Here is a 14715-nt window from a genome sequence, read left to right on the forward strand (position 1 = left end):
TCAGAGGTATGGAGTCTTGATGGGGGTGGACAAGAATGGGAAAGAGAGATTTTTTTTCTGACTTTTATGACATTTTTCTGGTTTTTGAACCATGTGAATTTACTGCTTATTCAAAAATTTAATAATACTATCTCTAGTCTTACCTACTGAAAAAATACCTAAAGAGAGACACATCCTGTGAATTCAGCAAAATGTTTACATTGTGTTTTATCAATCACAACAGTATTTACATATGTTTGAAACAGAGTAGTGCAGATTAGCTCAAGACATATTATTTGCTCAGGCTATGAATAACGCTTGGAGCACATATGGATTCATGGGCCCCTTGTAATGACTCCTTCTCATGTCATGTTCATGGAAAACCATGGTCTCTGGTGTGCCCAGCCCACCTGACATTCTTGGGTCACTCTCCTTTCCATAAAGCCAAGTGTTGGACAATTTTACAAGTTAAGGTCCCTAATGTTTAAACCTCATATGGGCAGTCTGGGTGGCTCAGTGGTTTAGCGCCGCCTTCAGTCCAGGGTGTGATCCTGGAGAGATCCTCCATCGAGTCCCACATCAGGCTCCCTGCATGGAGCCTGCTTCTCCCTCTGCCTGTGTCTCTGCCTGTCTCTCTGTGTGTGTGTGTGTGTGTGTGTGTGTGTCTCATGAATAAATAAATAAAATCTTAAAAAAAAAACTAATAATACTTGTAACAGAGCTAATGAGATAGTTTTAAAAAGCTCAGAACATTTGTTTCCTCCTTTCCCTCCCAGAGCATGGCGGCTAGCTTGGCTCCTTTGGCCACCATACTGTTCATGTTGGGAGAATGGAAGCCTTTCATTCTTCCCTTGTGTTGGTGTGTCCCATGCTCTCTGTTATGTTAATATTTCTACAAAAACATTTTGTAGCTCAGTGTTGTGGGCCAAGATAATTCCATCAGCAGCTATCAAGCCCCTAGCCAGCCACATCAGCCCCTTGCCCCATCAGCATGCCTCCTTAGCACCCACACATGCCTCCCAGCACCTTTAGTGCTGTGTGTTAAATGTGAAGGCTGCCCTTATTCATAGACCCACCTGTAAGGTCACAGGCACTTTCACAGATTAAAACCTTAAAAAGGGGGCACATGGGTAGCTCAGTGGTTAAGCATCTGCCTTGAGCTCAGATGGAGATCTCAGGGTCCTGGGACCAAGTCTTACATCGGGATCCCCACATGGAGCCTGCTTCTCCCTCTGCCTGTGTCTCTGCCTCTCTTATTATGTGTCTCTCATGATAAATAGATAAAATCTTTTTTAAAAAGAAAAACTCTAAAAAGTCCTATGGTAAAATAACCTTTTTTAGATTTCTTTAAACAGCGTCTCCCAAATTCATTTACTACTAAACTGGTTTTCTTTTTTTTTTAATTTTTTATTTATTTATGATAGGCACACAGTGAGAGAGAGAGAGAGAGGCAGAGACACAGGCAGAGGGAGAAGCAGGCTCCATGCACCGGGAGCCCGACGTGGGATTCGATCCCGAGTCTCCAGGATCGCGCCCTGGGCCAAAGGCAGGCGCCAAACCGCTGCGCCACCCAGGGATCCCCTAAACTGGTTTTCAAAGAACCCTGCAAGCATTCTCAGTTCTGGCCTAAGTGTTATTAGCCCCTTCAAAGGAAACAAAGCAGAGGCTCCTTATCTCTGGTGGGGCCTTAAATCCCAGGACTGTCAGGCTTTTTCTACAATAAGAAATACATCCCTAGCTCAGTAACTCTTCCCTTCCCTTCTTCCTCTCTGATGCACTTTGTATAATATAAAGGTGGTAGATTGTACTCCTAGAACATGGATAGAGGGAAACTTTTACTTTTTCTTTTTTTTTAAAGATTTTTAAAATATATTCATTCATGAGAGACACAGAGGGAGAGAGAGGGTCAGAGACACAGGCAGAGGGAGAAGCAGGCTCCATGCAGGGAACCCGATGTGGGACTCAATCCCGGTTCTCCAGGATCATGCCCTGGACTGAAGGTGGCACTAAACCGCTGAGCCACCGGGGCTACTTTTTCAATTTGCATTTTACTTAGTGAACATTCAGTGCAATATTGGTTTCTGGAGTAGAATTCAGTGATTCATCACTTACATACAATACCCAGGGCTCCTGAGGCAAATTTTTAAAGCCAAAGCCTCCTCTCAAAAAATTCAGGGGGAGAAACAGAAATCTTACTTTGGTTTCCTATAGTTTAAAGGCTCCAGAGAGCTTTCTTCTGTTTGCAGGAAAAGCTCAAATCTTACTAAGAGTCTCTGACATGTCAATATACATTTTCAAAAGAGATCACTTTACTTTTGACTTGAATCATTTCTATCCTGACTGTTTAAAAAGCCAAAAGCGATATCCTTTTTTCCCTTCTCCTAAATCAATAGGAAACATTTCAGCCAGACCCACTGGCTCTGACCTCTGGGAAGGGCAAGCAGTCCTGCCCCAGCCACCCCTGACTGTAGCTGATGGTGGGGAAAACCCCAGGCTGGCTGTGTCTAGACAATACAACTGAACCAGCAGGGAAATGAGCAAGCAAGTCAGCATTGCAGACCATCCTAGCAAGGTAGTAGTGCATTCCTCCACCTGAGCTTTTGTGGTGGGTCAATTTGGTTATTAGAATGACTAAAATTATACAGCGGCCCCTATTCTGGTTGTATAAAAATGCCCTCCATTCAAGGAATGTACTGTGTGGTTTGCCACATTTGGGATTCTGAGCCTTTTTGGATATGCTATCTTTAGTGTCAAACCCCACATCCATTCAGTGCTGTTAACCAGATCTCCAGGGTGTAGATGACAGTTCAAGCAAGGGTATTTTCAGATCTATAAATACCCCTTGGTCACCAAGTGGCACTTGTTTCCCATATATTTCCATGAAACAGGACAGCAAGAGCCAAGTTTTCTCTGGCTTATGAAAAGGGGCTCATTCTACTGAGACTGTTTGTCTGAGTTAAAGTTAAAAACCCAGTGGGTTTCTCAGTGCTGCTCAGGTCCTCACATGAATCTTTGATGCACTGCGAAATCACATTGTCAAGGCAGGGAAGTGGGTGAAGTGAGAATTTCAATGGGAATTCTACATCTGAGGGGGGATGCGCATGTGAGGATGTGAGGGTGTGTGTTTTGTTTCTCCAAGTCTGCTTAACAGGCAGGCAGAATGGGAGGAGGAAGGACTGTACTAAGCCTTTCAGTGGATCCTGAGTTTATAGGAGGCGCTTCACACAAATGCATGAACACTTCCCTTTCTGGAAACAGCCACCGCGTTATTCGACTCAGGACCTTGTGCTTCTAGAAATGCCACGGTCCAGGTAGACTTGCTCTGTGGCTTGCTGATGGTACCAGTTTGGTGTTTATCCTATCTGTTTCACTTCCCTTATATGTACAAATGAGACCTCCTGAGAGTTAAATTTTATGTTGCCTCTCTGAAAGCAGAGTATCTGCCACAAAATCGGCCTCTCCCCACGTCTTCTCACCTCTCTTTCTCCTCTTTCCCCCTGCCACCCTCCTCCTCCCTCCTGCCTCCCCTCTTCCCTCCCTTCTGCCCTGCCCAATCCATGTCACTCACTTCTCTGTCGTCTGTCACGTGAGAAGTCCCCTGTGGAGGGGATTCCAGAGAAACCAGGAGCATCTGCCCCATCTCTGACTCCACCGAGTGCCCAGCTATCTTTGGGACACAGGAGAATTCAGTTTGCTTTTTTGAGTTAAAAATCCAGCTGTCCAGGGGCTGCTGCTCCTTTGACAACTGCCACACATGTGGCTTTGCCCTCCTCTCCTTTAGATGGCACCATTTTACTGCAGTGCAGCTTGGAGAATCCTCCCCCCGCCCCCCCCCCCCCCCGCTTCAATTAGTATTCCTTGTGCAAAAATAAGAAAATTCCTTCATTATGCTGGTGCCCAGTGGCAATCTGATAATTAAGGTGACGCATCAGCATTTCCATTATAAACCCCAATTCTCACATAGGGTTGTAGCTCAGCAATAAAAACTTGCTAGCGAGGTCCTAACCTTAGGACATTTTAAAATAAACATTGCATTTAGCTTTTAGTGGATCTGAGTGGATCCTAATTATATATGTCAAGTCTTGTCCAAGAAATTCTTTTCCTCTATGTGACCATAAGGAAATTAGGACTTTATCTAGGATTTTGAAAATCTCAGCTAGGTATCAGTTTGCATTAAAATAAAATGCAAAATGTGAAAGATATATCAATTAAAAATTGAAAGCAATATAATCTTTTGAATTTTGAGATTTGGTTTCCGAAAGATGGGTATGCTTTATCACTTCTATCACATTCTTGTTTTTGTCTCTGGGTAAACCTAACAATAGGCAAACCTAACTTCTGAAACAGCCCGAACTTCATCCAGAGGACATTTCTTTGGGAATTACCTAAATAATCCATTCATTTCCTTGCTCCACTTTTTCAGTAGCAATGTGATCCTAGAATTAATGCAGAGGCCACTTCATAATCTTGGCCACTCCATGGGGTGGGAAAGGTGTGTGGGAGCCACACTCCACATGAACCCAAGGCAAGACTCCTGAGTATTTCAGAGCAATCCCCGTTTCAAATATTCTGTCCCTTTATCCAGCATGGTAGCAAATCATGTACCCTCTCTTTTGGCTACAAAAATATTTGGTCAGGTAAATATCTGGTCAGAGAAGGATTTCCAATCTATTGAACAATACTGTATATCTTCAGACCATGCTTCTACGTGAGCCACCTAAAATAAAATCCCTGACCAATGATGGCTTTCTACTTTCCTTTAAAATGATTGATGATTGAAAGTTACTTAAATGTTTTCTGTTGAACTCTGAGGGCATACCATTAAAATTGGAAATTTTAGGTTTTAATCATTGATGAGGTTTTTCTGCTCTATAGCACTTTATGATCAGAATCAAATGTTCTAGGGCACCTGGCTGGCTCAGTTGGTAGAGCATGTGATTCTTGATCTTGGGGATGTAAGTTAGAGCTCCATGTGGAGCATAGAGTCTATTTAAATTTTTAAAAATAAATAAAGTTTAAAATTCATTTTAAAAGGAATAAAATGTCTCAGGTACACATTTGAACAGATTCACATGGAGTGATATCTGAATGTTTGTTACCAACCTTCTTGTTTGCTTCTAGCTGTTATATATGTTAAATGACAACAATTGCTTGACTGAAGAGACTCAGATTTGGAACTAGAATAAAGCAGGCCACAGTTATAAGAAGAAATGTTCTAGAATTTGTGCCTCTGAAGAGTCCCATAGGTTGGTTTCAGGAAAATTGTGCATCTTGGTGTTAGAAGTGAGACCGGAAGAGAGACTATGCAGTGTCACCGAGGACTTTGCAAACTGTTAGAATAGAGAGACTGAGAATGAGTGGACAGAGTTGAATGCCTTTTGTCTGTCCCTAAACCAATCTCACCTCTTCTCTTTTCACTTCCTGTTAAATAGTAAGTTCAGATTTGCTTTTTAAAATGTTTTCAGTATCTAAGTTAGTCTTGGATTTGAACTGCAGCTGACTTGTAGAGAAAGAAATTGGCAATGTGGGTGTGGGGGTGACTACTCTGAGTAGCAAGAAGACCCTAAATCCTTGTAGTGGGAGTCAGAGAGAATTAGGGGCTCTTTAAGATGAGCAGGGAGGTTGTCTATGGCTGAGTGGCCTTTATTTGAGGGAAGGGCTAGAATTATATACACTCTGTTGTAGCCACAAGACATAATAATTTCCCACAGCCCCAATCTCAGACCAATAACATGTCTGGTTAACTCAATTTTCCATGATAATCAGACATAAGGATTAATCAATGACTGTAACTCCCAAAGTACAAAAGATTTGAACTTGAACCCTCTGGTAGCATCAATCCCTGCTGCAAGCCAGTGAATTGATTGTTTTTCCCTCATGGGCACCTTCTGGTAGGTATACAAATAAGGAAAACCCAGGATGAAAGGAGAGGAGAGAGAAGGACAGGAGGAGAGCCATACACATACAATTTGTTGTTTCTGCTACTCTCTATAATTACAGTGATGCTTCTAAAAAAATGTTCACAGATGACTCATAGAATGAGAGCAGCATTACTTTTGTGTAACTGATACAGAACATAGGAAACAACTCCCTTCTTCCTCTGGTGTTGGTTTCAGACCACAATGACTATTTCCCAACATAAGAGAGGAGAAAGAAGAAGAAAGAAGAGAAAGAAGAAGAAAGAAAGAAAGAAAGAAAGAAAGAAAGAAAGAAAGAAAGAAAGAAAGAAGAAAGAGATTTGAAATGTTAACTTTATCGAAAATCAAGATGGATGACTAGGCAGGTTCAACTGGGTAAGACTCACCAGAGGGAGGTGAGAACAGAGAGGAAGGAGGGTTGTAGTGACAAGAGATGTCTGGAGAAATTGGGGAGACTAACAGGGTGACTTCTTTTTTAAGATTTTATTCATTTATTTTAGAGAGATAGGGTGCTTGCGAGCAGGGGAAGGGGCAGAGGGAGAGGGAGAGAGAGAATTTCAAGCAGACTGCCTGCTGAGCACGGAGCCTGATATGGGGTTGGATCCCAAGACCCTGAGATCATGACCTGAGCTTAAATCATGAGTCAGACACTCAACTGACTGAGCCATCCAGGCATCCCAACCAGGTGATTTTATAACCAAACAATGTCTATTACTATGTTTACTTGTACCCTTAAGTTGCTTGAGGATAAAACAAATGAATTGTGCCTAACTTCACATTGGAGAAGTGATTTCAAATAGCAATAACAAAAAAAGCATGCAGCCCAGAAATGGACTTGACCCCCTTCTTTGCCAAACTCCCATTCACCTCTCAAGACCCAATTCTACATGTCTTACTCCTTCTGTGAAAGTGTATTCAATTTTTCTCTCATATCCAATCTTCCTTCTGCAGGTTTTTGTTCATGCTCCTGCCATGAAATGTACTCCTGTAGAACACTCACTAGATTAGAAAGCCATTCTTCCCATTCGACTGAGTTCTTCAGGATGAGAGCTTATTCATCTTTGTATTCTCAATGCTAGGTACAAACCTTATATAAGACTAGATAACATAACTAGACATGGCTAACAGATGATGAATATATACATGGATGCTGGAAAGGTCTTGCTCTTTTATCTTTGAGTGGTTATGAAGAAATTACCAATGGCAAAAAGCCAGAAAATTGTCATTGTGGCTGCTGTAGACACTTAACAGCTAGTTTCTACACAGTAACCTAGCTTGAAAAGAATGCCCAGAAACCAACATGAATGCCTAGAACTTTTCTGGGTGGTGGGGATCAACCTGGTTGAAGATCTCACTCCATCATTAGTCCCAGGACTCAAGTGAACCCTGATACTCTTGGACTAAAATGAGTACTCATTTAGAGGAAACATTTGGCAGCTGGAGATGTGGTCAGTCAGCAATGAATTGTTTAGATACCTGGTTGCTGTTTCCTAGGAGACCACACGTCAAGTACCTGCTGAATCATGTGCTTCCGTTGGGTAAAGATAGGCTTCTCTGACAAGATGTGGGAGGTTGGGCTGGAGCAGATACCTGACACACATCCAACTGGCCAATCTGAGATAGAGAAGAGGAAAAGGGAAATGTGAAGCTTTACTCACTGAGAATGTATTGTCATAGGGTCTGCTTCCAAGGGAATTGTATGTTTTCAGGTCAGAAGGAGCCAGTCAAGCCATTAACTTGTCATTTTTAATAGGTGTTCTTCCACCAAAAAGGTTTTTCTTTATGTTATTATATGAAACCAAATCCTTTTATTTCTGCTGCATAGACATAATGGCCTGCTTATGAGTGTAAAGCAAGTGCAATGCCACATATTCTAAATGAAGGGGAACTTTATAACATTCTACCTTTTTAAAAAAGATTTTCTTTATTTATTTATGAGAGAGAGAGAGAGAGAGAGAGAGAGAGACAAGCAGAGGGAGAAGCAGGCTCCATGCAGGGAGCCCGATGTGGGACAGGATCCCAGGTATTCAGGATCAGGCCCTGGGCTGAAGGCGGCGCTAAACCGCTGAGCCACCCGGGCTGCCCTATAACATTCTACCTTAAAAAGGAAGTTAATGGTCAATGTGTGACAAGTAGTAAATCATGCATGGGTCAGTTTCAATGAAACACAGGGAAAATTCTCAATATGGCAGAGAAAATAAAATGGGAGATTGTCAAGAATAAAGCTTTATGATTGAAATTTAAATATAAATCCAGATTCTGTTTTCCAACTCTTCTTAATTCTTCCCCTAAATAATTGTGATAATCTTCTGTGATGCTTGGTATAACTAATGCTCCAAGACCCTGCAAAAGATAAAGGCAAGAATCAACAAGGATTTGGGGAGTTATACCTATGAAATAATGCTTAAGCCTTCATTTGAAATTCCACATTTCTGCATCTTAGGCAAGAGTCATTCTGGTAAGAGATATTTTAAAGGCAGGAGTAACCCAGTTGACCAACTCAAAGGAGAAAACAAAACATAAAGAGCTCATCTAGCACTTTGATTGTTGGTAAACTATACCAGATTGGTTTGAGATGACTAGGTTGGAACTAAACTCCTGGAAAATAAAACTAGTTAAAAACTATAAAGCAATGTCTTCTTCAGAAAAAAAGTATCTTTATCCAGCTATCCTACCGAGGAGCTATTTACTTTTTATCTTGTGTCTTCCTTCTCATGTTCTAAAATTTCGTACTCTCTGTGAAGCTCCTGAGAAATCCAGTTATCACAATGCTCCAAAGCATAACACCCTCATCCTTAATCTCTGTGCTCTGTCTCTTTGCACATGAACTTGGCTTAAAATGAAACATGTTGGTCAATGGGCTCCTGCAGGAGAAGGGACCCTGACAGCCACAAGATACACTGCAAGTATATATTACAACAGCAGTTTAAAAGCCAAACCATTGAGCAAATTATATAGTTATTAATTTAATACCATACTAAATATATATTATTTTCCCACAAAATTGGCTGATTTCATTAAATTAACCCTTTTTCAACAAACTCAGTAGACACTGTTGTAAAGAGCATGTTTCCAAAAAATATTTATGCTATGGGGAGGTACTCACAATACATTCTTTAAAGGAGAAAAGAAGAAAAGGAAGCAAAAATCTACATACAATATGACCCTGAATCTGTGCATATATATATTTATATCAAAATGCTGACAGTGGTGAAATCTAAGCTGTATTTGCAAATTACCACCTATTACTTGTACAAATAGAAACAAGCAAGAAAAACAATCTTCTCTAATTTTAAGAAGCTTTAAGGAAAATTATAACATGGAACTTTCTAAAGCTTTGCTTATATTAAATAAGCATAATGACTCATTGTATAACAACATTCAATTATGAATATTTGCTTCACTAAAACATGAGAAATTCTCCCTATGTTGAACATAAATAATTTACTTCAACACATCCAGATGTAAAAGGAGATCACCTGCACAAAAATACAAGGATAAAATTAAAAGAATGTTAAACACCTCAGGAAATTTCATAATGTGGTCCTTCCCCATCCTTCATTCAGAATATGAAATTTCAGAAAGAATTTGTGAATAAGAAACTGCTTGGCTTATCAAGGAAGAAAGACATCTATAGAAAAGATTCAACCTGTTAGCTGGGTTAGATCAAATGAATGTCAATTCTATAAAACCACAAATGCAGTCTATCAATGAAATAAATCACACTATGGTGTTGGAAAGTTGAAATTTTTCTTGAGAGTAGTCCTGTTTTCCTATGAATGAGAAGTAGGAATTATTTCTTTTTAACAAAATCTTCCTGGAGCCATAACCTACATGACCTCATTTCTTTGGAAGATGGTTTCATCTTCCCCTGCCACTGAGTCCTACATATGAAAATGCGACCTTCCCCGTGGTGAATAAAACCTCATTCGAATGGGTGCACACTCTCGCTCACATTTTGAAATATGTTTGCATAAGAATTTATTTATGGTTGAAAAGGTCCATGAGGTTTTTCCTTCCCTTTTACTCTCTCAGGGATTTGAGATAGGGTTCCTGCATTGATTCTATCACATAAGCTCACACTCAGGCAGATGTTTCTATGTCCTGTGCCTTTACTTCTTACATGCAAGGTAGTCATCCTGATTCTATTTCTTAAGGGAAATGGGGATGACAAGACAAGAGACTTACTACTTATGGAAACATTTTATATGGCTTATAATTGCAGATTTAACATTTACAAGGGGCCATGCATTAATCATTCATTTGGCAGAAGGACAAATTTGAATAGAACAAATTAAGAGACTGTTATATAGAAGTAAACACCCAAACTGCTGCATCAAGCCAGCTGTGCACCTAACACCCCCACCTGCCTGGCTTTTACTATAATTTGGGTGCTTATTCCAAAAATCTCCAGAAATGCAATGGTGACCTCACAAGGCTGGACAAAGAAACAAGATTGCTGGTTACAGAATGATTACAGAATCATTTGAGAATCACTTTCTCTAAGCTACATAGAACTTGATTGTAATGAATTGGAAGACATGATTTGTTATGGTGGTTTTTTCAAATTTATGGGTGTATGATTATTCCTTTATATCTCTCAGCTATAAAGAGCCCATGACAAATGACTCCATGATATGGATAAGGAAATAAATGTAGCTTTCCCCCTGAAAACTGCTACCTATGTAAAATTCTTGAAGGAAACCACCACCTGTTAAATGTGCAGCCCCCTTCCTTTCTTGATTTGCAAGACTTCTGCCAATTTAGGCAGAACTAACCTTTGCAGAAATCATGCTGTCAGATGTCATGGTGAGCTGGACTTCTAGCCCCACCTGCATGCAGAGGATCACCTGGAAGGCCAAACCTTATGGATAAGTTGATCTTGGGTCTAATAAGTGATGCATAAGGCAGTCAAAGCAGCAACTGGGTGCATTGCTGGAAGCCAGAAGCCTGGCCATCCCACCATGTTTTCCTACTGGCTTTGGATTTCACTGGCTAAGGGGCTCCTGAGCACAGCCCTGGAGGTCTGAGCTAGCCTCGGGAGTGTTTGATCAGAGTACCTGCCTGCAATCTTCTGGCTTCCATTTCTTGACAGGTGGAGGCAGAATAATCCTAGTCCATCAAAAGGAACCTCTAATGAATAGGCTCCTCTCCAACTCTGCTTCACCTTCTGCCACCCAGCCCCCTATTCTGGCCAGACCCTAGCGACAGGGAGGAGGTAGCTGGAGGCCAAAGAAGAAGGAAACTTGCATCGGTGTGTGGAAAACTCAGCCACCTGTCTAAACTGAATGTTTCTGCCAGGCTAAGGTGGAGAGACAATGCCTCCAGCTGCTGAGGTGGGAACCCCATCCTGGTTCAAGGGAAGGGCTCACTGGTGTTGGGGGTGGGGATAGGCTGTGCATCAGCTCCGGGACTGCCCCAGGAGAGGAGGTGTTGGCTTGAAGTCCTGCCTCCTAGGTGCAGACCCTGCTGGCAGAATAAATAAGGAGGGGGTTATTTGTGTGGACAAATAGAACCCAGCCGGAGGTCCCAGCGTGGGAGGAGCCCTATTCCCTTTCATCCTGGGTGGGATGGAGGACTTGAAACCAAGGGGACTATTCCAAAGGGAGAGGATTCCCATACTTCTTGGAAGGGTAAACACCTTTTAACTTCTTTCCTGAGGGTAGGCCACCTGTGTGCTTTCCCATCTATTCATCATTTTCATCACCATTTACTGGGTGCTTGTTGCACAGTGCTAGATGCGGGGGGCAGGGAGGGAGGGAGAGACAACACAGTTTGGCCTCTGCACACACACAGCTCTTAACCTCCAAAGCTTAATAAGCTGTGCCCGCTCCACCTGATTTTCTTTTCCTGCGATGCGATTCCCAGACTTGGGTGAGCAGACACGATGAGCACTGATCTCAGGTGGCATGAGGCAATCAGGTATTGACTATTACCAAGGCATGGGGAGCTAAAATAGGAGAGACCCAGAGCTAAAGCGGCCAACGCCCTTGTATTCACGTGGAGAAACTGAAACCACTGCAGGGAGGAAGTTCAAAGCCATGAGATCAGATCCTGCAGCTCCCTGGCTCCTGACCCAGTGCTCCCTGCCCTGTGCCTGGTGCACTCCAACTCTGGGAACCTTCCCCCCACTGGCCCAACGTGGCTGAAAGTTTTTATCCAAATATGAATACAGGGGAAGTACTCATTTGGACAACAACTTCTTATTGCAGCTACTATTCATTAAATAGTTTTGGAAGACACAGACTTTCCCCTTAAAAAGCTCTGCTGCCAGTGAATCTACTAAATCAGTAACAGCCAAATCTCCCTGATGACGATGACAAATGCCACACATGCCTTCAGTATGAAGATTTGTCTTGAAATAGGCTTTTCCTCCTGAGACCAAAAATAAATATGCTTCGAGGTTTTTTTCTCTGAAGCATTCATTTCTTTAAAAAGCGGGTCCTATGGTTACATGGCAAATTCTAATGATGATTCTCCTAAATTATTAGTTACGGTTGAAAACTTAACTCTTCTCCTCTCCTCTTTCAAACCAGGGATACTCATTTTTAAAAACAATGTTACAAAATCGGAGATTTTTCTTACTCTTTCATGGGAAGGTAAATGATTTCATTAACAACATTTGAGATGGAATTTGAAGTATTTTTATATAATTTCACTCTTTTGATTCTGAGGAAGTTATGAAATTGGCAAAAGGTGTTACAATGCCAATTTTAGGTAGGCAGGTATCCATTTTTAAAGAAGAAATATATTTAAAATATTAGGGGACTCTATATCACCCGGAGAGTGGTGGCAATGCCTACATTTGAACGTAGGTCTTTTGATGCTTAGTTCTGAGGCCTTGCTGCCAGGCCACATGAAATGTATTGCTATCATCTTGCCGTGGGTGTCCCCTGAAGATACGGCTGTGCAAAAGTGATATACCATTACAATAGTATGATATCAACATAAAAATAGGTTAATGGAACAGAACGAAACCTAGAGACTCCAGCATATATAAAAATTCAGGATATAATAAGAGTAGGTTTCAAAATAATAGAAAAAGAGAAAAATAGAAGCTAATAAGGTAATAGGTTAAATATGGAGGAAAAATCAAAATTAAAGCCAGGTAATATTATACAAATATTCATATAAATTCTAGGTGAACTTTTTTTCTTAAAAAAATAAAAGATAAACATTGTCATGTAGTAGAATTAGAATAAAAACCAAGGGGACAGAGGGATAGATAATTTCAGGACAAGAAAGTGTTGGGTAAGCATAATAGCAAACAGAGATAACCACCAAATAAATGAGTGCTGTATTTGATTATGTAAAATATCAAATTTCAAAATACACACACACCACAATACACATAGTAGACAAAAGAATAATATCTTCACGATGCAAAATATTTTATAATTTTTTATTTTATTTTTTTAATTTTTATTTATTTATGATAGTCACAGAGAAAGAGAGAGAGAAAAAAAAAGAAAAAAAAAAAGAAAGAGAGAGAGAGAGGCAGAGAGAGAAGCAGGCTCCATGCACCGGGAGCCCGACGTGGGATTCGATCCCGGGTCTCCAGGATCGCGCCCTGGGCCAAAGGCAGGCGCTAAACTGCTGCGCCACCCAGGGATCCCTAAATAATTTTTTAAAAAAGAAAAAGGAACTCTAGTGCATGTTGGTGGAAATCCAAACTGGTGCAGCCACGATAGAAAACAGTACAAAGGTTCTTTTAAAAATTAAAAATGGAGCTACTGAATGATCCAGTAATCCCACTGCTGAGTATTTGCCCAAAGAATACAAAAGCACAATTTGAAAAGATACATGCACCCCTATGTTCATTGCAGCATGATTTACAATGGCCAAGATATGGAAGCGGCACAAGTGTCCACTGATAGATTAATGAATAAAGAAGATGTGGAATATATATATACATATATATATTTGTGCGATATATATATATACACATTTGTGCATGTGTGTAAATATTTATATAATGGAATATTACTCAGCCATTAAAAAGAATGAAATCTTTCATTTGCAAGAACATGGATGGATCTAGAGAGTTATAATGCTAAGTGAAATAAGTCAGGGAAAGCTGCATACCATATGATTTCAATGATTTGAGAAATTTAAGAAACAAAACAATGAACAAAGGAAAAAGGCACAAACCAAGAAACAGACTTTAACTATAGAAAATAAACCGATGGTTATAGGAAGAGATGTGGATGGAGGGATGACTGAAATAGTGATGGGGATTAAAGAGTACACTTCTCATGATGAGCACTGAGTAATACATAGAATTGTTGATTCACTATACTGTACACCTGAAACTAGTATAACACTATATGTTAACCATACTGGATTTAAAATGAAAATAAGTAGATGATAGATGATAGATAGATAGATGGATAGATAACATACCAATAGATTAATAGGAGGTTTGGCTAAAGATATGAATGAGCAACTCACTGAAGAAGAGATAGAAAAGAATGATAAACACATGAAAAAAGTTATCTCATTTATAATAAAATTTCAAAAATTTATCATATAGAGGCTTATATTCAACATTTATCCTATAAAATTGATCAACTTTTTTTTTTAATGAATACACCAAGCCCTTTGTAAAAGTGAAAAAAAAAGAGCATTTTTGTTAGCTCATGGAAATGTAACTGGAATAACCATTCTTGGAGTAACTTTGCAATAAATACAAGAATCTTAAGAATATATTTTCTATTATCCTAGAGTAGCCAGGTGGACCCAATGTACTCACTAGGGTTCTTACAAGAGGGAAGCAGGAGAACTAGAGTTGAGAGGGAGATGTGAGGACAGAAGAGAG

The sequence above is a fragment of the Nyctereutes procyonoides genome, unplaced genomic scaffold (assembly GCF_905146905.1).
Source record: "Nyctereutes procyonoides isolate TBG_1078 unplaced genomic scaffold, NYPRO_anot_genome, whole genome shotgun sequence".
NCBI lineage: Eukaryota > Metazoa > Chordata > Mammalia > Carnivora > Canidae > Nyctereutes > Nyctereutes procyonoides.